The sequence below is a fragment of the Castor canadensis genome, chromosome 11 (genome assembly GCF_047511655.1).
Source record: "Castor canadensis chromosome 11, mCasCan1.hap1v2, whole genome shotgun sequence".
Lineage (NCBI taxonomy): Eukaryota > Metazoa > Chordata > Mammalia > Rodentia > Castoridae > Castor > Castor canadensis.
The window spans coordinates 44,026,243-44,049,185 of NC_133396.1; the positions used below are offsets into that span (position 1 = coordinate 44,026,243).

At 41.1% G+C, this 22,943-nt stretch overlaps 1 protein-coding gene and 1 non-coding gene across 3 annotated transcripts in view; both read right to left on the bottom strand.

Moving 5' to 3' along the window:
* Positions 1 to 16,730, bottom strand: part of Fam222b (family with sequence similarity 222 member B) — a 70,282-nt gene extending 53,552 nt beyond the window's left edge. The window contains exon 1 of one of the 2 annotated variants that reach the window (XM_074046476.1): positions 16,602 to 16,730. The gene's annotated coding sequence lies outside the window, so the exon portion shown is untranslated. The remainder of the gene's footprint in view (positions 1 to 16,601) is intronic. The other variant, XM_074046478.1, reaches the window with a different exon arrangement.
* LOC141414279 (U6 spliceosomal RNA) lies at positions 12,736 to 12,842 on the bottom strand. Its single transcript, XR_012439341.1, has one exon. It is a non-coding gene; the product is annotated as a U6 spliceosomal RNA (small nuclear RNA).
* Positions 16,731 to 22,943: the final 6,213 nt, after the last annotated feature.

The window sequence follows — 22,943 nt, forward strand, 5'->3', positions numbered from 1 at the left end:
GCATTGGTGGGTCACACCTGTAATCCTAGTTACTTGGGAGGCAGAGATCAGGAGGAACAGTTTGAGGCCAAGCAGGGCAAATAGTTTGTGAGACCCCCCCCATCTCCAAAATAACCAAAGCAAAATGGACTGGAGGTGTGGCTCAAGCAAGAGAGCACCTGCTTTGTAAGTGGGAAGCCCTGAGTTCAAATCCCAGTCCATGTTGAAACTACTCCAAGAAAGGGGAGAGGGAGGATAAAGGAGAATGATGGAAGGGGTGAACTCAACTATGATATATTGTCAGAACTTTTGTAAATGTCACAATGTACCCCCAGTACAACAATATGATAAAAAAATTGATAATATGATAAAATAAAATATAATAAAATTTAAAAATTGATACATACAAAAAAAAAAAAAAAAAAAAAGAAAACCACTGGGTCCACCTTTCGACCTTTGCACTTGAGGAAACAAGGTTGTGAGGCAAGGACATGGCATGGTTCAGCCCTTTCTTCCACCTGTCATCTCTGTGCTTTTTTGCATAGGTTCCAACAGTGCCATAATAGAGCAGAGCATCCAGAGTTCACAACCTCTGTGGTCCTTCAGAGCCACTATGAGAAGGACCTGGGAAGAATATTCCATTTTCAAGGGAAAACAAGTTGGCAATTACTGGTTATGATGACCTTGTACTTTGGATCTGAATTTGCTGTACCTTTCTTTATAGTAAGACACCAACTGCTTAAGAAATAAGGGTGTCTTAATTCATCCATTTAACAGATATATGAAGAATGTTTTGAGGGACAGTGTCTTTGGAAAAGTGATCAAACTCTTGAACTCAAAGCACAGTAGATGTGTTTGTAAGAAGGGAGCGAGGAAGGAAGGAAGGAAGGAAGGATAGATGGACGGATGGACAGACCTGGGTTCAAAAACGAAGGCCCAAGCTGAAGGTATGGCTCAAGTGGTAGATGCCTGACTAGCAAATGGCTGACCCTGAGTTCAAACCTCAGTACAACAACAAAAGACTATGATCCAAAGACAAAGGCCCAGCAGGATGGCTTATGCCTGTAATTCTAGCTACTTGGAAGATGCAATCCAGGCAAAAAGTTAGTGAGAACCCCCCCACCTCAATCAATAAGCTGGGTACATTGGTGTGTCGCACCTGTCATCCCAGCTATGTTGGAGGCCATAGGTAGAAAGATTGTGATCTGAGGCCAGCCAGGGCAAAAACAAGAAACCTACCTGAAAAATAATTAAAACAAAAAAAGAGCAAAGTCCTGAATTCAAACCCCAGTACCACCAAAAAAAAAAAAAAAAAACACAAAAAGGTGAAAAAAACCACCCCTACCTCCAAAGAGCTCACAATCCATATGCAATGCTAATAGGATATAAAATGTCAGAGTAGCCCATCAGCAAGAGTGATTAATTCTGCCTTGGGAACTGGAAGACTTCACAGAAGAAATGAGCTGTGAGCTAAAATCTAAAGAATAATTAGGAGAAAAAAATGAATGATTAGAAGATTCACCAGATTACTGGTTACGTTTGTCTATTTTGGAGAAGTATCCTTGGAGAGGAAAAAAATAGCTTGAGAAAACCATAATGAGGTAAGGAGGAAGGAAGACAGAATCAAGCATTGGGGGTAAATGAAGAGTCTAAAAAGGGAAGGTCCAAGGGCTGGAAGAGTGGCTAAGGAAGTAAAAGCTCCTGCCTAGCAAGCACAAGGCCCTGAATTCAAACCCCAATACTGCCAAAAAACAAAAAAAGTTTTGGAGACTGGTGGAGTGACTCAAGTGGTAGAGTGCCTGCCTAGCAAGCGTGAGGTCCTAAATTCAAACTCCAGTACTACCGGGGGCAAGAGGGGCGGGGAAGATGGATGTGGGCACACCTGTAATCCCAACTCAGTAGGAGGCACAAATAGGACAGGATCCGAAGCCAGCCTATCTGGACCATATCTGGACCTATCTCAGTACCCAAGACCCTATCTGAAAAATAACTAAAGTAAAGAGGGTTTGGTGAGCATTTACCTCACAAGTACAAGGCCCTAAGTTCAAAAACCTCAGAACCAAAAAAAAGGTAGAAGTAGTCTTACAATTTAGGAAGATGACTGATTAGTTGTTGTTGTTCAGATAGGTCTTGCTTTGCAAGTTTAAGGCTAGTCTTAAACTCATGGGCTCAAGTGATCCTCCCACCTCAGCCTTCAGAGTAGCCATATACTCTTATTTCATCCAGCTAGAAAATTCACTCTTATGACCTATGTGGACAGATAGGAAGGATGATAAGACTTGAAGTGTACAAACAGTTAGGAAACTCATACAACTACCCAGTGAGAAATAAAAATGTCAGACCCAAGACTTAATATAATTGGAAATAAAAAGGCAGATGGTCTGACTTGGGGAAACCAGGCATGGTGGTATATGCTTATAATACAAGCAGTTGGGAGGCTGAGACAACAGGATATCCAGTTTGAGGCCAGCTAGAGAGAGAATTCAAGACCAGCCTGTACCATATAACAAAAGTCTGCCTCAAAAAATAGGGCTGGGGGCATGGCTCAAGTGGTAGAGCACCTGCCTAGAAAACAAAAGGCCCTGAGTTCAAACGCCAGTATTAAAATATATATATATCAGACTTGGGGATCAACCAGATATGGCCTTGTGGTAAGAAAGCTGGAAGGATCAAGGTTAAGCACATTTTTTTTTAATTTAGACAGCTATGCAAGCATTGATACCATTCAATCAGACAAGCCATATAGAAGGTTTACATTTTGTTGGGAAGATAATGATTTCTGAGGTTGCCTATGGACTGTCCAAGTAGATTGCTGTAAAGATGTGATCTGACCTAAAAATAGAGATATGAATAACAACATTGCTGGCAAAAAAAAAAGAAAAAGAAGAATGGGCTGCTTTTTTTTTTTTTGGTGGTGGCACTAGGTTCTGAACTCAGGGCCTCAAGCTTGCTAGGCAGGCACTCTACCACTTGAGCCACTCCCCAACCCAAGAGGCTGCATTTGTAGCTCAGTGGGACAGCTCTTGCCTAGCATATTGGAATCCCTGGGTTTAATCCCCAACACCGAAGAGGGGAAAAAAAGAAGGCGGCAGCAACAGCTAAGACCAGAATCTTTAGGAATACCAACATTTAGAGTGGGTAGAAGAAAAGGAATCAGGCATTATAATGTACACCTGGAATCCCAACTACTCAGAAAATGGAAGCAGGGTATCTCAAGTTCAAGACAACTCCCAGCAAAGTTGTTGAGACCCTAAATAAAATTGAGAAGAAAGGGGGAGAGCTGGGGGCGAGAGTGGGGGATAGTTCATGTGTTAGAGCATTTGTCCAGCAAACGGGAGGCCCTGGGTTCAACCCCCAGGAAAAAAAGAAAGGAAGCAAAGAAGAGAGGAAGGGAGAGGAAAAGGAAACAATTTAAGAGACTGAGAGAAAAATTAAGACTGGACAGTATCATAGTTCAAAGAAGCAGAGACATAAAATAAACTAAGGACTAAAAAGTGTCATCTGTGTTTGACACAGAGCAAAGCAGTTTCAGTGGAGTGATAAGGACAAAATAAAATTACAGGGGTTTGAACTCAGGGCCTACACCTTGAGCCACTCCACCAGTCCTTTTTTGTGATTTTTTTTTTTCTTTTTGAGATAGGGTCTCAAGAGCTACTTGCCTGGGCTGGCTTCGAACCTTGATCCTCCTGATCTCTGTCTCCTGAACAGCTAGGATTATAGGCCTGATCTCAATTTCTAAATAAGGCTTTTTTTTTTTTTTTTTTTTTTTTGGTGGGACTGGGGTTGAACTCAGGGCTTCGTGCTTCAAAAGCAGACACTTTATTGCTTGAGCTACACCTCTGGTCCATTTTGCTGTTGTTATTTTGGTGATGGGGTCTCAACGGCTTTTTTTTTTGAGATAGGATCTACCTGTGTTGTTCAGGCCAGATTTTTGAAGTGTTGAGCTTGAGCAATCCTCCCAAGTAGCTAAGACTACAGGCACATGCCACTACACCTAGTAAAGACATTTTTTCGTGCGTGGTTGGAACCCAAAGCCTCCTGCTTGCTTTACCATTGAGCTATGTCCTCAATCCCTAGTAAGGACTTATACTTAGATAAATAAAAATCATTTTTCTTTGGGAATTATTGGGTTTAGGTCCTGGATCTCATCTAAATATTTGCTTGTTCTTGGTAAATTGTTTATTAATTACTTTTCTAGTCTTAATTATCCCCTATCTATCTCTCAAAGGCTATCAAGTAAAAATTGTCTTCTTTGTTCAGTACCTGCAGAATTTACTTTACTCATATTCATGCTCTCTTTCCCTTTCTTTCTATACTGTTAATCCCTCTCTTACCTTGTTGTATCACTGTTGTCCTTTTGTCTGAATCTTACTGTCTCTGTTACCTCATTTCCCCCAGCTTTCTGTCCCCATCCTACCTACAGCTACTGTTGAATTTCTCACCTTCTGTTCATAAAAGTAGTTTCCCAGGGGATGGTGGAGTGGCTTATGTGGAAGAGCACCAGCCCAGGGCTATCTCAAAAACACTCAACACAAAAAAGGGCTGATGGAGTAGCTGAAGTGGCAGAGTACCTGCCTAGTAACTGTGATGCCTTGAGTTCAAATCCCAATGCCACCAAAAAAAAAGAGAGAGAAATTAAGATCAGATGGAAAACCAGAGTAGTTGTGGAAAAATAACAACAGAGTAGAGAGGATCCAAAAACACTGACAAATAGTTCAAAATGCCTCTCAGGCTAATGAGCCAGTGGCTCACCCCTGTAAATCTTAGCTACTTAGGGAGGCAAGAGATCAGGAGGATCATGGTTTGAAGCCAGCCCAGGCAGTTAGCTCATGAGATCCTATCTTGAAAAAAAAAAAAAAAAAAATCACAAAAAAAGGGTTGGGGAGTGGCTCAAAGTGTAGGCCGAGTTCAAACTCCGGCACCAAAAAAAAAAAAAAAAAAGCCTCTCAGAAGACAACACTTGCACAGAGAAGAGTCTGTATGCCAAATAGCGGGAAATGCTGTTGATCACTGGGGGACCTGGCTCAGCTACCTAAAACTCTAAAACTTGCAGCCAATTTTCTCAATGTCTTTTTCCAATCCAAAAACCCACACTCACCTGAAAGCCAAAATATACATCTTCCAAGAATATTTAAGAATGTTACTTGCCTCAACATTCACAGCATACAAGCTTCAGTCTACAAGGCAATGCTTGGGAGACCAGAGAGCTTTACTAGATTTTGGATGAGATCTATGTAATAATCCCACAATTACCTAGACATGGAGGTGCACACCAGTAAACCCACCACTCAGGAGGCAAAAAGCAGGAGGATCTTCAGTCTGAGGCCAGCTTGGCTACACAGCAAATTCAAGGCCAGCCTAAACTACATATTGAAGCACTGTCTAAAAAAATTAAGGGCTAGGAGTGTAGATTAGTACTACAGTACCTGCCTAACATGTTCAAGGCCCTGGGTTGGGAAAAGGAAAAAAAATCCCCCAGTTAATTCTAATAAATGTTACTACTGGATTTTTTGGGTTTTTTTTGAAGTAATGGGTTCGAACTCAGGGCGTTGAGCTTGGAAGGCAGGCACTATGCCACTTGAGCTGCCACTCAAGCCACTGGAAGCTGCCACTTACAGCCTACTCCAGAAAAAATTTTTTGGGTGGTACTGGAGCTTGAATTCAGGGTCTACACCTTGAGCCACTGCACCAGCCCTTTTCTGTGCTGGGTTTTTTTTCAAGACAGGGTCTCGAAAACTATTTCTCAGGCTGACTTCAAACCAGAATCCTCCTGATCTCTGCCTCTTGAGTAGCTAGGATTACAGGTGAATCACTGGCCCCTAGCTCCTGAAAACTTTCTTATGCACTAAAGCAGAGGATGTGTCTTTAGGTGATACAACAGTGTCCTAGGACAGGAAGGGGAGAGTGCAATAAAGAAAGATGCAAAGGCTGGAGGTGTGGCTCAAGTGGTAGAGCACCTGCTTTGCAAGCATGAAGCCCTGAGTTCAAACTCCAGTCCCTCCAAAAAAAAAAAGAAAGAAAGAAGAAAGTTAGTTGCAGCTGGGTGCTGAAGGCTCACATCTGTAATCCTATCAACTCGGGAGGCAAAACTCAGGAGGACTGTGGTTTAAGGCCAGCCAGGACAAACAGTACAACAGACCCTACCTCAAAAATACCTAACACAACAAGAATTACTGTATTGACAAAAATGTACATTATATGATTTTCATTCATATTGCCAAATTGCTCTCTGGAAGATTACTTACAGCAGCTGTGAGCAAGAGTCGAGGGTGTGTTTGGTGGTCCTTTTCCTTCAAAATCTAACAAGCCTTTTTTAATTACTTTGTATATTATAAATGTTGATTTTTTAATTAAAAGATTATTACATCAACTTTAAACACAAAAAAAAAAAAAAACCTAACACAAAAAAAATACTGGCAGAGTGGATCAAAGTGGTAGAGGAATTGGTTTGCAAGCACAAAGCAGACTACAAAAAAAAAAAAAAAGAGGAAGAAGAGAAAGAAAATGATGGTGGTATTAGAAGGATTAGAATCTTATGTCTAGTCTCATTTTTCACTTTACCTACATACTGATATTTCCTATAGTTGTACAGAAGGGAAGAAAAATTTTCAGTATAAAAATATTTATTATTATTTGGTACATTAATGTTGAAGATTCTTTCTTCCTAAAAGATATATTTATTCCAAATAATGAAAATGTTAAATATCTTTATTATTAGCATATTATTATTATACAATGGGGACAATGTATCTTAATTAGATTCACATCCTCCCTCTTTCTCCTTTATCCCTCTTGCCCCCCTTATGTTAAACTTCTTTTACCTTGCAAAAAATATGGTTCCTCTGCTGCCAGTGTTTTTCCCGACTCCTCATGACTCCAACTCATCCTTGAACATTCCCAATTTACATCCTTTCTTGGTACCCTAAATATGGGCGAAGGGTTAACATGCTTCCATTGCACCCTAAGGTCCTCAATCTTCACTCTTGTTTGGTTTCTGTTCTTTTGAGACAGGGTCTCAAGCCCAGGTTAGCCTCAAACTCACTATGTATCCCAAGCTGGCTTTGAACTCCTGATCCTCCTGTCTCAACCTCTTAGGTGCTGAGATGATAGGCATATACCATGACACCTGGCTTTTTTTAGTGGTGGTGTTTTTGTTTTTGTATTGTTTTTTGAAACAGGGTCTCATTATGTAGCCCAGACTGGCCTTGAACTCCCCATCCTCCTGCCTCAGTTGAGAATATAGGCTAAAGGTACATACCACTATGCCTATCTTTTGTTTTGTTTTGTTTTCCTGCAGGGCTGGTTATTAAACTCAGAGCCTCCTGCATTCTAGGCAAGTGTTCTACCAATAAGCTAAATTCACAAGCCCTATCATCACCCTTAACATAATATTCTATAACTGATAGCTACCTTGTTTAGGATATAAACTCTGAATAGGCAGGAAGGAGCCAAACTAACTACTTCCATTTTAGCTCCTAGCACCAAATAAGCAATGCATAAATCTTTGTACTGAATGACCAACTGCTTTGAATGACAGCAAAGAAGATGAAAACAGAATGTCCTACTTTGCAGGACAACTATAAAGGGAATCCTCTAAAAGAACAGAAAGTGGTAACAGCTTTCAAAAAGAAGAGATCCACCAGGGACGGACCTTGGTGGTAAGCACTTAACTAGCATTTATAAGGTCCTGGGTTCAATACCTAACACTAAAAAAAAAAAGAGAAAAAAAGAAATGATTGTTACTTTTTTGTAGATTTTAAAGTGCTTATCTTTAAGAGATACATAATGAGCCAGACACTGCTGGCTCACACCTGTAATCCTACCTCCTTAGGAGGCAGAGATCAGGAGGACAGTGGTTCAAAGTCAGCCCAGGCAAATAGTTCATGAGACCCTATCTCAAAAAACCTATCACTAAAAAGGGCTTGGTAGAATGGCTCAAGATGTAGACCCTGAGTTCAAACCCCAGTGTCATGCTAAAAAAAAAGAAAGATACATAATGAAATATTTATTCACAAAGTTACATGATATCTGAGACTTGATACAAAATAATCTAGGGAAGATCACAGGCAGCAGGTATTTAAGGCAATATTGTCATGACTTGATATTTGACAATAATTGTACCAAAGTGGTAAGTGTTCCTTATTCTATCCTGTTTTTGCACGTATTTAAAACTTTTCATAATGAAGAGTTAAAAAGATAACAAATGTATGGATTTAATTATTTTATTTTCAATATTAATTCACAAGGAAAAGGACAAAGCAAGTAGTTTGAATTAGGTTTGTCCCAAGGTGACACCATAGGGATATCTGTCATTCCCAGCATTTGACTATTCAGTCAATGCCAGACACCCTGTTTACTGTCAATATTAAAAATGCTTAGCTAGGAGATAGGGTTGTAGCGCAGTGGTGGATGTGTGTTTAGCATGTCCAAGGCCCAGGTTCCATCACCAATACCAAAAAAATAAAAATTAAAAATAAAAACAAAACTGCTGGGAGAGAGATGGCGCTCGGGGTAGAGTACTAGTCTAGCATGCCCTCTACTTTGATCCTCAGCACTGAAAAAAAATTGAAATGCTTATCTAAAATCTACCAGTAACTGTATCATTTTGGGGAGGTAGTGTTTTTGAGACAGAGCCTTGCTATGTAGCCAAGCTGGCACTGAACTCACTATGTAGCCCAGGCAGAACTCGAACTCATGATCCTTCTACTCAGCCTCCCAAATGGTAGCATTATATATGTGTTCACCACATGTGGCTCTATGAGTAATTTTAGATATTTTGCGTATTTTTTCATAAAACATATATATATATATATAGATAGAGAGAGAGAGAGAGAGAGAGATACACATATATTATACATATATAGATGCTTAAATTTCAGACAGGAACTATTTAAAAAAAGCACCCAAATTATACCAAACTCCTTCCAAAGAGAAAAAAAATGGGTCAGATGTCAGTGGCTCATGCCTATAATCCTAGCTACCTGGAAGGCTGAGATCAGCAGGATAATGGTTTGAGGCCAGCCCGGTCAAATAATTCTCGAGACCCCCATCTCCAAAATAACAAGAACAAAATAGACTGGAGGTGTGGCTCAAGCAGTAAAGCACCAGTTTTGTAAGTGCAAAGCCCTGAGTTCAAACCCCAACCCCACCAAAAAAATAAAAAAAAAAAGAAGAAAAGAAAAATGGCATATCTTTGATTTACTATCAGATACATTTACTTCAATGTTTTCAGTCCTTACATGACTAATGAAAAAGCTGTAATATACCCAAGCATGGTAGTACATGCCTATGATCCCAGTTACTCAGGAGAGTGAGGCAAGAATATCAAGATTGAGGCCTGCCAGAGCTATATAACAAGATTGAGGCCAGTCTGGGGATACAGCTCAGTGGTAGAGCACTTGCTTAGTCTTCACAAGATCCTGGGTTTGATCCCCAGCATCATAAAAATAAAAAATAAAAATTAGAAAACAAGGCCAGATCAGGCAACTTAACAAAGATCCTGTCTCAAAATAAAATAAAAAAGGGCTAAGAAAGGGCTGGGGATGTGGTTCAAGTGTTAAGAGCATCTGCTTAGAAAGCATGAGGCCCTGAGTTCAAGCCCTAGTACAACCAAAAAAAGGAACCCTACCACCGAGTGACTCAGTGATAGAGACTGCTTATAATGCTAGACACCCTAAATTGAAAAACAAAAACAAAAACAAAAAGCTATGGCTATAGCACAAACTAAAAAGAGTTGGTAGCTTGAGTCTCCAATTCCAACTCTGAATAAACCTGACATGACTTGTTTTTTGTTTTGGCAGTGCTAGGGTTTGAACTCAGCCTTGCACTTGCCAGGGAGGCACTACACCAATTGAGCAACACCCCCAGTCCGCATAGCTGGTTTAGAAATGTCCTGTGTTTAGGGCTGGACCATAGCTCAAGTAGTAGAGCAACTGCCTAGCAAATGCAAGGCCCTGAGTTCAACCCCCAAAGACTTGGGAGGAGATCAGGAAGATGAGGTTTGCCCAGGGGAAAAAGCTAGTGAGACCCCCATCTTAACAAATAACACTGAGAGTGGTGGTAGTACATACCTGTAATTCTAGCTTCAAGAGAAGCCTAGGAAGGAGGACTGTGGTCACAGGCCACTCCAGGTAAAAAAGAGGGATCCTATCTAAAAAATAACTTAAAAAGCAAAAAGGGAGCTGGTAGAGTACCTTAAGTGGTAGAGCACCTACCTAGCAAGCCTGAGGCCCTGAGTTCAAACCCCAGTACCACAAAAACAAAGAACAAAAAGCAAAATGGGCAGGAGGCCCTTTTTGGCTCAAGTAGCAGAATACCTGCCTACTAAGCTCAAGGCCCTGAAATCAAACCCTGGTACTACCAAAAAAAAGAGAGAGAGAGAGAGAAAACTACATATGTTTTTATTTTGTTAAGCACAAATGGTATCCTTATTTTTATTTGAATTAGCGGTAAAGAAGACAGGCACCAGTAGCTATGGTAGCTATAATCCTACTTACTCAGGAGGCAGCGATCAGGAGGATTGAGGTTTGAAGCCAGCCCAGCCAAGTAGTTCCTGAGACCCTATCTCAAAAAACCCTTCACAGTAAGGGAAGGGGTGGGGAAAGGGGGGAGAAATGACCCAAATATTGTATGCAAATATGAATTAAAAAAATTTTTTAAAAAGTATCTAATGATTCAGTTTCTATATAGGGAAAACAGGAATGATAATAGCACTAATAATGATATCAATAATTTTGTAGGATTGCTGTGAAAGTTTAGCTGTTACTATTGAGAAAAATTCCAAGCTACAGGAGAGTTAACTTTGTTGTCTTCTATTACTTGGATCATTTCATGTATGCTATTTTTTATTTTTTATTTAAATAGTAATAGTAAATGTCATGAGGAAAGAATACTTTGTTTTCTGGGACTCCCTTCCCTAGCATTGGACTGTACCTGCTAGGCATGGGTACAGCAGTGATGTACCCATTCACTCTCCTGCAGGCTACTGGCCAGGGTTCATTCCCAAAGGAAGGGTAGCTGTTCTGATGGAGTGCTTGTACCATATCGTTGACAAATATTTGCACATTATCCCTGCTTGACTGATTTACAGCAACTGGAGTTTTATGTAGACCAGTTTAAAAAAAGTTAAAACAGAAAAAAAAAAAAAAAAAACCCTTCACAAAAAAGGGCTGGTTTCTAACAAGAAACATCAAGGTGTAGGCCCTGCGTTCAAACCCCAGTATCACAAAAAAAATAAAAGAAAATTTAGTATTTTTCCTATTACATTGTATTCCTATTCACCCTAAATCACAGAGCTATGACAGGGACATAATCAAACCTTTAGAAGCAGTGAAAAGACAGAAATAGATATTAAACACTTCTCTAAGAAAGTGTTCACCTCTCACCATGAATATACTGACTTCACACTTTTCCCCTCTCTGGTCAGCTGTAAAGCTCCAACCCTTTACCTGGCCACTTTGTTTCTCACATTTACTCTCACGTCTCGATTTATTTTATTAGAATTTCTGGGGGGAGGGAGGCAGTACTGGGAGTATGAGCTCAGGGCCTCACACTTGCTAGGCAAGCACTTACGACTTAAGCCACAATCCAAGTCCTCTTTGCTCTGGTCATTTTGGATATAGGGTCTTGTTTTTTGCCCAGATCAGCCTGAACCTCCAAACCTCCTAGTTTATGCTTCCCGCTGTTGCTGGGATAATGGGCTCGCACCTCCACATCCAGTTTTCTTCCCTCAAGATGGAGGCTCACAAACTTTTTTTTTAACCTGGGCTGGCCTCGAATCACAATCCTCCTGATCTCAGCCTCCCTCACAGGTTGGTATTACAGACGCACACCACCGCAAAAGCTGTTGGTTGAGATAGAGTCTTGTGAACTACACTCCCATGCCCCCACCGAGAACCTTAATCCTCCAGATCTCAGCCTCCCAAATTGCTAGGATTACAGGTGTGAGCCACAGATGCCCAGCTCAAAATCACCTTTTTAAAGTTGCTATAAACCAGGCATAGTGGCTTGTGCCTGTAATTCCAAAAGATGCAGAAGGCTGAAAATCCAGAGGATTGCAATTCTAGGCCTTACAAAAAGTTAGCAAAACCATATCTCAACAAACAAGCCAGGTGTAGTGGTGTGTATATTATCCCAGCTATGCAGAAGACATAAGTAGGAGAGTTGTAGTCCGAACCCAGCCAGAGGCAAAAGCAAGAACCTACCACAAAAATAAAAGGGCTGGAGGTCTGGCTCAAGTAGTAGAGTGCCTACCTAGGAGAGGTCCTAAGTTCAAACCCCAGTACCACCAAAAGAATAAAATAAAAAATAAAGTTGCTGTATCATCTTAGGAGTATAAGGCACATATCTTTTCTGAAAACCTTCCAAGCTTCCAGCCCTACTCTGCTGAATTATACAATGTTACTCTGCCAAAGTCTTAGCTCATTTCCTCCTCTAGCTTGTTCTGATGTGTAATACACATCAATAATGCCCTCTCCTTTTACATTTTCATACTTTACTGTTGACTTGGAATGCTCCATCTTTTTTGTTCAACCATGAGGGCCTACCATGCAAATTCAATGAAGAATGACAATACCTATACCCAGGCTTCCATCAATTCATTTTTGGGGACTTTTTTTTTTTTTCTTGTAATACTGTGTCTTGAACTCAGAGCCTAGAGTAGCTAGCATTATAAGCATGAGCCATGGGCACTCTGAGCATCAATTTGTTTTTTTTTTAATTATCAGTTATTTAATTAGGTTCTTGGTAACAAGTTTAGAAAAATAGGAATGCTTCACAAATTTTCATGTCATCTTTGCACAGGGACCAAGCTAATCTTCTCTGTATTGTTCCAATTTTAGTGTATGTGCTGCCGAAGTGAGCACATCAATTCATTTTTAAAAGTTGCACCTCCCCATGTAGATCACTTACAGTACTTCAACAATTCATTTTTTGGGGGTGGGACTGGAAACGGAACTCAGGGCTTCACACAGCAAAGCAGGCATTCTACATTTGGAGCCACAGGTACATTCCACTTATGATTATTTTGGAGATGGGGGTCTCATGAACTATCTGCCTGCACATTGACCTCGAATCATGATACTCCTGATCTCAGCCTCCCAAGCAGCTAGGATTACAGGTATGAGCCACCAACAACCGGTTCTATTTTCACATTTTTAATGTCTCTGAGAAAAGGAAGCAGCTTACAACTGATGGTGTGCCATCCTGCTAAGAAGCATTTATTTACTCTTAGTGATGTTTAAAATAATTGTGACCAGGGTTGGGGGCACTTACCTAGCATGCACAAAATGTTGGGTTCAATCCTCAGTACCACAAAAACAAAAAGTGACCATTACAATCATTGGGGAAAAAAATAGAATCACTGGTACCACGAAATGATGGAATAAAGTTATATTCTGGTACTCTACCACTTAAGCCACACACGCACCCCCCCCCACAATTACTTTTTGTACACTTCTGTTTTCTTCATTAGACTATGAACTGCCAGGGTTTGGGGCTGTCATTATCATCTTTGAGCAACATACAAAATGTGTATTTAACAAATACTAGCAATAATTAATGTTTATTTGACAAAGTATCAGGTACCATCCTAAACACTTCACAAGCATTAGCATGTTTAACACACACTCCATGAAGTATGATTGTTTTCTTCACTTTATAGAGAAGGAAACTGAGGCATAGGCATTTTATGCAAACTCATTCAAAGACAAACAGTAGCTGGGCACCGGCTCAGGCCTATAATCCTAGCTACTCATAGCTACTGAGGAAACAGAGATCAGGAGGATCATGGTTCAAAGCTAGGCTGACTAAATAGTTCATGAGACCCTACCTGGAAAAAACCCTTCACAGAAAAGGGCTGGTGGAGTGGCTCAAGGTGTAGGCCCTGAGTTCATGCCCAAATACTGCAAAAAAAAAAAAGACAAACAGTAAAGATGCAGAAGATTTAAATCCATGTTTGCTGAGTATGATTCATAATTGGTTATCTTTTTTTTGCAGTACTAGGGTTTGAACTCAGGACCTTGTACTTGGCTGGGCAGGTGCTCTACCAATTGGGTCACACCCCCACCCTGGTTATCATTTTTTATTTAGCAAATATAAATGAGCAATTACTCTAGGTTTACTACTGGGGTTTGAACTCAAGGCCTCATACTTGCTAGGCAGGTGCTTTACCACTTGAGCCACTCCAACAGACCTTTTTTGTGCCCAAACCCCTTTTTGAAACTATCCTCTAAAAAAGAATAATCGAACTGGAGGTGTAGCTCAAGCAGTAGAGCACCTGCCCAGTGTGAGGCCTATGAGTTCAATCACCCCCAATACTGCAAAAAAGAAAAAGGAAAAAAAAAGGACTGGAGGTGTGGCTCAAGTGATAGAGCCTATCAAGTGATAGGCTTTGCAAGCATGAAGCCCTGAGTTTAAACCCCAGTCCCACCAAAATAATAGTAATAATAATCAGTGCTATGGACAAGAAATATATTAGGAGAGCCAAGGAACTAGACAGAACAAAATGTTTAAAATTGTACATCAGCTGGTGGAGTGGCTCAGGTGGTAAAGTGCATGCCTAGTGAGCTAATACCACCAAAAGAAAAAATCTAAAAACTAAAATTATACATCACCGTTTTTCCAAGAAAGAGAGATAAAGCACATTTTACCAGATATAAAAGTTAAAGACAACTAGGGTTCATTTCCCCCATTCCTGTAAAATAATTTACTCCTCTGATCTGTGAATCTTCAATGATCTAGTACAGCCATTCTCCACCTTTACTCAGCTAAAAGACAATTCATTCTCATCAGAATGAAGACAATGAAAAGGTCTCATCATTTCAAGCTCTCAATCCTCAGAGCCGGCAAAGTTAAAGCATCTGTCTCTTTTTGTCCTTTTGAGAGTTTACACCTCTCTTTCAAAAGCTGTGGCTAAAAAGTCATTTTCTCTCTGGAATCACATAGCTTAACTCTGCCCTTTGCTTTGTCTTATCTAAACAACAGCAAAGGCTCAGGAGTGCTCCTCTGGTCTCTCAAACAACCAGCCACCTCTTTAGCACTTTGTACAACTGGTTGTTCACTCCACAGAAGGGGTTCCACAGAAAGGGAGGGTAACAATAACAAAAAAAGTTGAAAATCTGCTGTCTGCTTTTCCAATCTCCAAAATAGAGACAAGGTCTTAGAGTACCAAGATTTGATTGCAAAGGAAAACTTTTTACAATTTAAAAATAACGGGTTCAGCTGGGTAGGATGACCCATGCCTAAAATCCTGCCACGCCACATGTTGAGGAAGGACAGCAAGTTCAAGGCCAGCCTGGGCTACAAAGTGAGACCCTATCTCAAAAAAATCAAAATAAGGCTAGGATGTAGTTCAGTGATAGTGTTTAACTAGTATGCACAAAGCCTGGGTTTGCGCCCCAGCACCACCAAATAATAATAACAATAAAAGTAACAAGATCTGGCATTGTAGCTCAGAGATAGAGCGCTTGCCTAGCACATGCAAGGCCCTGGGTTTGATTCCCAGGAGCATATACTCACAAAAAAAATAACAATTGTACCTGCACAATCCTCATTGGGCAGTCCTCCTAGCTTGTCTCAAACTAGTTTTCAACTTATAATTTTCTTGACTTATGATAAAGCACATCAGTGCCAACTGTGTTACAAGGGAACCAAGTGAACTATGTTTGTAAAGCATTTAACAGATTGGCCCTCCATTCTCTTAATTTCTTCTTCTTGAGTGAGGAGTTACACACCATTTGTAAAAATGCCAGAGTATGATGTTCTTCCTATCAGTTTCCTACAAGTCTGACGGCCACATCACAAAGGAAACTGGTAATCCACATATGATCTACTGTGGCTATACAGAAAGCACGTATAGGTCTATTGGGGTTTTGGAAACAACATGTTCTCTTTGACAGAGACAGTATTCCTTTAATTAGCAGTAAGGTCTAACATCCAGTAATACTGTTAGTGACATATTAGCATGCGCATAGTACTTACAATTTATAATTTTCATAAACATCTTCAACCACATACATGATGCTTGCAATAGCCGGTCTGAAACACAGCATCTCTTCTAGAGGTTCGAAAAGGTTAAGTAGGTCCTGTCCACGGTTATCTATTAGCTTTATCAGTGACGGACTTGGTTTCAAATGTGTCCTAATACAAGCTCCTAGCTCTTTTTCCGGCTTTAAATACAAGAGCTCCCGACACCTCTACCCAGCGCAGCTTATTACTCTGGGTGGCCGGCCTTTCCCTGCCTGGTTCAGAGTTGGCTTTTCAGCTCCAGCAGGGCTTTCATCCTCTGCCACCCTCCCCCCACGACCATTCTCTGAAAGAAGCGGAAAGGGAGAGGCGACCAACAGCTCCTGGGGGAAGGGATAATGACAAATGGGGCAGCACAAGGCACTGGCCCTACCATGGACGCTTTCACTTCACGAAGTGCAACCCATTCCCTCCGCCAAACTGTCCAGCTCTGGAACGGGCGACCTGTCCACCCAATGCCCCCAATTCTCCCATCACCTCAAACTGTCCCTCCCCCACGACCCTCGGACTCCCAAAAAGCACAGTCCACTCTCCAGAGTAGGATGTATTCTTCCGCCAGGCCACCCCTCGCCGTCCGCTCCCCTCCCGCCACCACTCACTGTCGGTGACTGGGCCCGGCCCTCATGGCTGCTCCTTTGCCGCCCGCCGCCGCCACCGCTGCTCCACGCCCCAGTCCCTCAGTCACCGCCACCGCCGTAGGGACTCGCCGGGAGCCGCTCCTGCGCCTGCGCAGCCTGGAGAGCCGGGGCCCTAGTGGGCAGCCTGCGCCTGCGCATCCCGCGCCGGGGGTGTCTTGTTCAGTGCCTGATGGCCTGCACCTCTGGGTCTCAGCTTAGAGAATTTAGCGGCTGCTCCAGAATTTGAGGCCTTTAGAGTACCTTGCCTGGATTACTAACCTCTTGGACTGCAGATTCCATAGGGAGACAGATTTACTGGCATTTTCAGGATTTTGGATCCTGCTTGCATTTAAAGGCCTAAACGCAGGTGCTCTGAGGTGACCACTAACAATGAATTTGGGGTTCTTTAAAGAAGACCATCACATATAGAAAGTGTTGAGGGTGATTATATTCCAGAGTACACTACTGGCCAGGATGTGCTCAGAAGCCCTGAAGACTTTGTCAAAGAGATGATCTCACCTAGAATACACTGGGACACTATATTCAATCCATATATAAAGTACATGCTGTTTATTGGACATGTTCTAGGCATTCCATCGAGGAATTTGCAGACAAATAGTATCCTACTCACTGTGGATCCTGGCTCTTTTAAAAACTGGTAAATAAAAAACAAATCTTTAACCCAGGGAGACCTCTATGACCTCTATGACCTCCAGACCACTATGCTGCTTTGGCATAGCCCAACAAAAGACTAGGCTCAATTAAGTTTCAGGAATTCAACAACATAGACTTGAAAACAGCAGGAAATGCATGTTAAACAAAAGGAAGAGGGGGTATAGCACTAAACTCTAATCTCCATATGACTCTTCCAACTCACCTCTAGCTCTCACCTCCTTCCTTCTATAAACTTTAGAGTAAAAGAGTCCAAAATATAGCATAAAGCAAAGAAGGGAATGAGGAAGAAGAAGGTCCATTTATTCTTTGAAAGATATTAAATTGACTGTACTTCCTATGAAAACAAAAACTACTCCTGATACCAGTGATCTAATATGAAAGTTTGAACTCCTAATCTAAGATTAAATGTCTTCCTCATTTTGAAAAGAAACAAGAGTAGGCCCTAGAGTAAAAGTTGTGAATTGTGGAAATGGAGTGTCACAGACATGGTGGAGGCAATATAGAGACAGTTTGTCACTAATAGTAATTTGTTCTTGTAAAAGGAGGCAGGAATATATATATATATATATATATATATATATATATATATATATATATATATATAATGGGATTCTCAGATCACTAAGAAACTAAGGGTTACTCCCTCCAGCCTCCTTCTCAAAAATGTACCTAGGAACCTGAAGACTTTTTTCTTATCAGATGCTGGCAATTTTTAAGTACATAGCTTTATGCTACTGTGGAGAAATAGTGTACAAATTGGCACCTAATATACTGTACATAGTATATACATACATAGTACAAATGTATGCGTTGCCTCCCACCCAGTCAAGACCATCTTGACATATATAAAACAAAAGATAACAGCTTACAGAACAGGATAGTGGGCAGTAACCAGGGCATCTTATGCATGGGAACCAGGATCAATCCCAGAGGCTACCTCCTGGATTCAAAGAGCTGGCATTAATTACACAAGTATTACCATTTAGAAAGAAAACACATTTGGACAGGGCTGTTGGAGTGGCTCAAGTGGTAGAGTGCCTCCCTAGCAAGTGTGAGGCTATAAGTTCAAACCCCAGTATAGCCAAAAACACACACACACACACACACACACACACACACATTTTTGGCAGAAATGTAGTTTAGGGGAACTACAGAGCCATGAAGAATGGAGAATTAATATTGACACTACTTATTTTCTAATGAATGTATGACTAAAAACAAGACCTGAGATGACCTTGAAGTTTCTGGGAATTGTGGCTTCCTTCTCTTTTTGTCCTATATCAATTTTTTCCTGTCTACTGGGTCACTGCCATATATGGCCTCTTGGTAAGGCCTGATGGACTCTATATGATGATAGCATATCTTATATTTAAGTTATTCTGGATCTCCGGGGCCATTTCCCTAATTGAACTTCTTACCAATGAGAGGAATGGTGGATTCTTTTTCCCTGTTAGGCATTCATTCACTATATTCAGTGACAATCATTCAGAGAACCACCCTTACTCTATTTTCAGACCATGTGGTTTGGATGAGGCTCATTCTAAGCATAGACAACATATTTCAGACCCAAGTCAATCAGCATGTAACATTCCATAAACTACAATGATTGTTTCAGATATGGATGCATAATTCAGTTGGAAACAAAAAGGCACAAGAAAAATTTTGCTTCTGGAGCCCAGTGTTGTGGCTCACATTGTAATCCCACCTACTCAGGAGGCAGAAATTAGAAGGATCGTGGTTTGAGAATAGCATGGGTAAAAAGTTATAGACCCCTGCCTCAATCAATAAGCTGGACATGTAGCATGCAACTATAATCCCAGGGAGGTATAGGTAGAAGGATTTCAATTCAAGGCCAGCCCCAGAGAAAAATGGGAGACCCTATCTGAAAAACAACTGGAAAACAAAAAAAAAACCTGGGAGTGTGGCTCAACTAGTAGAGTGCCTGCCTACCAGTGCAAACGCAAGCACAACTAAAAAAGAAAAAAGAAATTCAATTGACCTGTAAAAAGGGAACAACAAGAGATGGGACTAAGGAAGTAAACTAAATGATGTTAATTTGTACTTTATTTTCAGGACAGTGATAAACTTCTTCAGATTGGGACCATGGGAAGCTTGGTAAGATCCAAGCTAGGAAGACTCCTCTTGTAGCATTCCAGGTACTTGTTAAAGAGGATCATTTCAGAGAGTGATAAATGCTGTGAAGAAAATCTGTCTCTGTCTCTTTGTCTCTCTGTCTCTCTCTCTGGTAATACTGGGGTTTAAACTCAGGGCCTTGTGCTTGCTAGGCAAGCACTCTTCTACTCTTCCATTTGAGCCATCCTCTGGCTTCTTTTTTGCTTTATGTTTTGAATAGTATCTCCTGCTTTTTTGCCCAGGGCCAGCCTCCTACCTATACCTCCTGAGCTGCTGGGGTTACAGGCATGAATTACCATGCCTGGTGGAAAAGTCTCTTTGTGGAAATGATATTTAAGCTGAGACCTGAATAGGGAACAAATTCCAGATCTGGAAGAATATAGGAGGTGGAAGCAGCAAGTTTAAAGGTTCTGAGGCAGATATGCACTTGGTATGTTAAAGGGAAGAAGGAAGGCCAATGTTGCTCAGCCTTGGGAAGAAAAATAAGCACAGTTCAATGCAGTTGGGCTATACAAGGATTAATCTAGTTGGAACAAGAGGACTTTTTTTTTTTTTGCAGTAGTGGGGTTTGAACTCAGGGCCTATACCTTGAGCCACTCCACCAGCCCTTTCAAAATAAGGTCTCACAAACTATTTGACAGGCTGGCTTCAAACTGTGATCCTCCTGATTTCTGTGCCCAGCCCTTTGGAGGGTTTGAAGCACAAACTGATTCTTCCCCTTAAAACTCTGGAATCCATCTGCTTCTCTCTACCATCTTCGCTGCACTATTTTAGTAAGAAAGGTAAGTAACACTTAGTTGAAAAAGACTTGGGATCAGGGAAGTTTTGGTTTTTTGCTTTTTAGATGGACCAAATTAAGATTTTTGTTTTTGAGACATAGTCTCACTATGTAGTCCAGGATGGCCTTGAATTTGATCTTCCTGCCTCTGTCTCCCAAGTCCTGGGATTACTGACATGCACCATCATTCCTTGTTTTTTGACACAAGGTCTTGCCATGTGGCCTGGGTTGGCCTCAAACACCAGATCCTCTTGCTTCAGCTTGCAGAGTACTAGGATTACAGGCATGTGCCAGTACACCTGGCTGAAATTAAGCATTTTAAAAATATATATTGGTATGAGGAATGCAGTACAGACAGAAATGTCTGCACAGTAAAGAAAGTATAATTTATGGAACAAAGTTTATGGAAGAGTAGCATTAGGATTAGCATTAGGATGGGAACATTTATTGAGAACCTTCATTACTCTAAGTCCTAGACTCAAATAAACATATATTAGGTAGATATGCTTATGGTCATTTTTACTTCACAGATGACTTGCGGAGTTTAAATAACTTGTCCAAACTCACAGCTAATAAACGGTAAAGTTGGGGTAGAACCCAGACAGAGTGTTTCATTTGGCTTGCCATCCTAACCTAATACAACAAATCCCCCTATGATACCTTTGAGGAAAATCTCTAGTTCTAATTAAGAAAATAATTGGTGGTCTGGTATTAGTGGCTCATGCCTGTAATCCTAGCTACTCAGGAGGCAGAGATCAGTAGGATAGTGGTTTGAAGTCAGCCCAGCCAAATAGTTTGTTTGACCCTATCTTGAAAATACCCAACACACACACACACACACACACACACACACACACAAAGGGCTGGCAGAGTGGCTCATGTGGTAGAACACCTGCCTAGCAAGTGTGAAGCCCTGAGTTCAAAAAAAAAAAAAAAGAATTGGGGTCCAAAGTGTGGCTCAAGAGGTAGAGTACCTGCCTAGCAAGTGTGAAGCCCTGAGTTCAAACTATAATATCACTAAAAAAGAAAAGCAAAGAATTGGCTGGGGGTGTAGGTCAGTGGCAGATCCATTGCCTAGCATATGACAGACTCTAGGTTGGGTCCCCAGCACCAAAGGAATAAAAAGAAAAGCACTTTAACTTATTTCCCTTAAGTTTTTGTCATCCCTGGAATTATTCCATAGTTTTATCTGATGCATATGGGTGTGTGTGGGGGGGTGTATTTATTTATATGATGCTTGCTAACATAATAATACTTAGTATATTTTTCTTGGGTGATTTTGCATTTATGTAATTAAGCTCTTCAGCTGCTTAAAATTATATCTGAAAATTTCCCTTCACCCTAATTGCAGTTATAATGCCATTTCACCTGATAATACAAAAAGATTATTTTTCTGATTACTGGCTGTCTCTTATGTTTAGTAGCATCTTTTTCTCTGGGCACCCATATGCCCAAATAACATTCAGACTATCATGTTCCAAAAAGGCTGTTCCATCCACTAACAGACCAGGCAGCCTAAAAGCTGGAGTCTGATACCATTTACAAATTATCAGTGCATTTGGCTTCTCTGGCTCTGCGTCTTTCAGAAATTCTCTGGACATCAATCCTCCATTCTTACAATAGCAGCCTGGCCAGTTGGTTCTCTCCACTTCCAAAATTCTCTTTCCTGTATTATCCTTTTTTTTTTTTTCCTCCCTGTGGTACGGGGGTTTGAACCAAGGCCTACGCCTTAAGCCACTCCACCATACCTTTTTTGTGATGGATTTTTTTCTAGATAATGTTGCTTGAACAAGCCACTTCTTGTTGGGCTGGCTTGGAACTGTGATCCTCCTGATCTCTGCCTCCTGAGTAGCTAGAATTACAGGTGTAAGCCACTGGTGCCCAGCCCTCCTGTATCATCTTCTGTATTACCAAGTTATTTTTCCTGTCTACTGGGTCATTGCCATTAGCAGAGAAAAATAAATCCCTCCCCCATTTTTTTTTTTTCTGGAAGGTTTACCAAGGATTTATTTTAGTGTAACAGGATAAAGTATAGACAAGTAGGGGGGGAGAGGCAGAAAGAGAGAGAAATATCTTCTGTCCCCCCCATGCAGGAAATGGGAGCAAAAACTCCAAGAAATCCCTCTTTAAACTTCACAGCCCTCTCCTGTTAATCTACTAAGCATCTTCTATTACTCAGCTTCCCTGGGAAGATATAGAGACAGGTATGTGTATATCTACACCTTCTCTTCCATTTGGTTAAAGTGCATAGTTGCCTCCCTCCTGGATTTCTCTCCTCATATTCTGTCCTTTTTTTTGAGGTACTGGGGCTTGAACTCAGGGCCTACACCTTAAGCCACTCCACCAGCCCTTTTTTGTGATGGATTTTTCGAGATAGGGTCTCATGAAATATTTGCCTGGGCTGGCTTCCACCTGCAATCCTCCTGATTTCTGCATCCTGAGTAGTTAGGATTGCAGGTGTGAGCCACCAGGACCTGGCTCTTTCTGTTTTAAACTAACTACATTTAGGCCTTCACGAAACTATTGTTTTGAAACTTCGTGTCTCACACAGACCAGTTGTGCAGCACAAGGGCCTCTGGTGCAAGTTTCGTGGTCAGAATTTTTGTCCATGTGTTCACTGATGTATACCCAGAACCAGTACAGTGCTTGCACTTAATAGTAGATTCTTCATAAATCCTCATCCTCCCAATCCCCACAGGATATATGTTTCCGTTTCAAGAATTTAACCAATCCCCAGC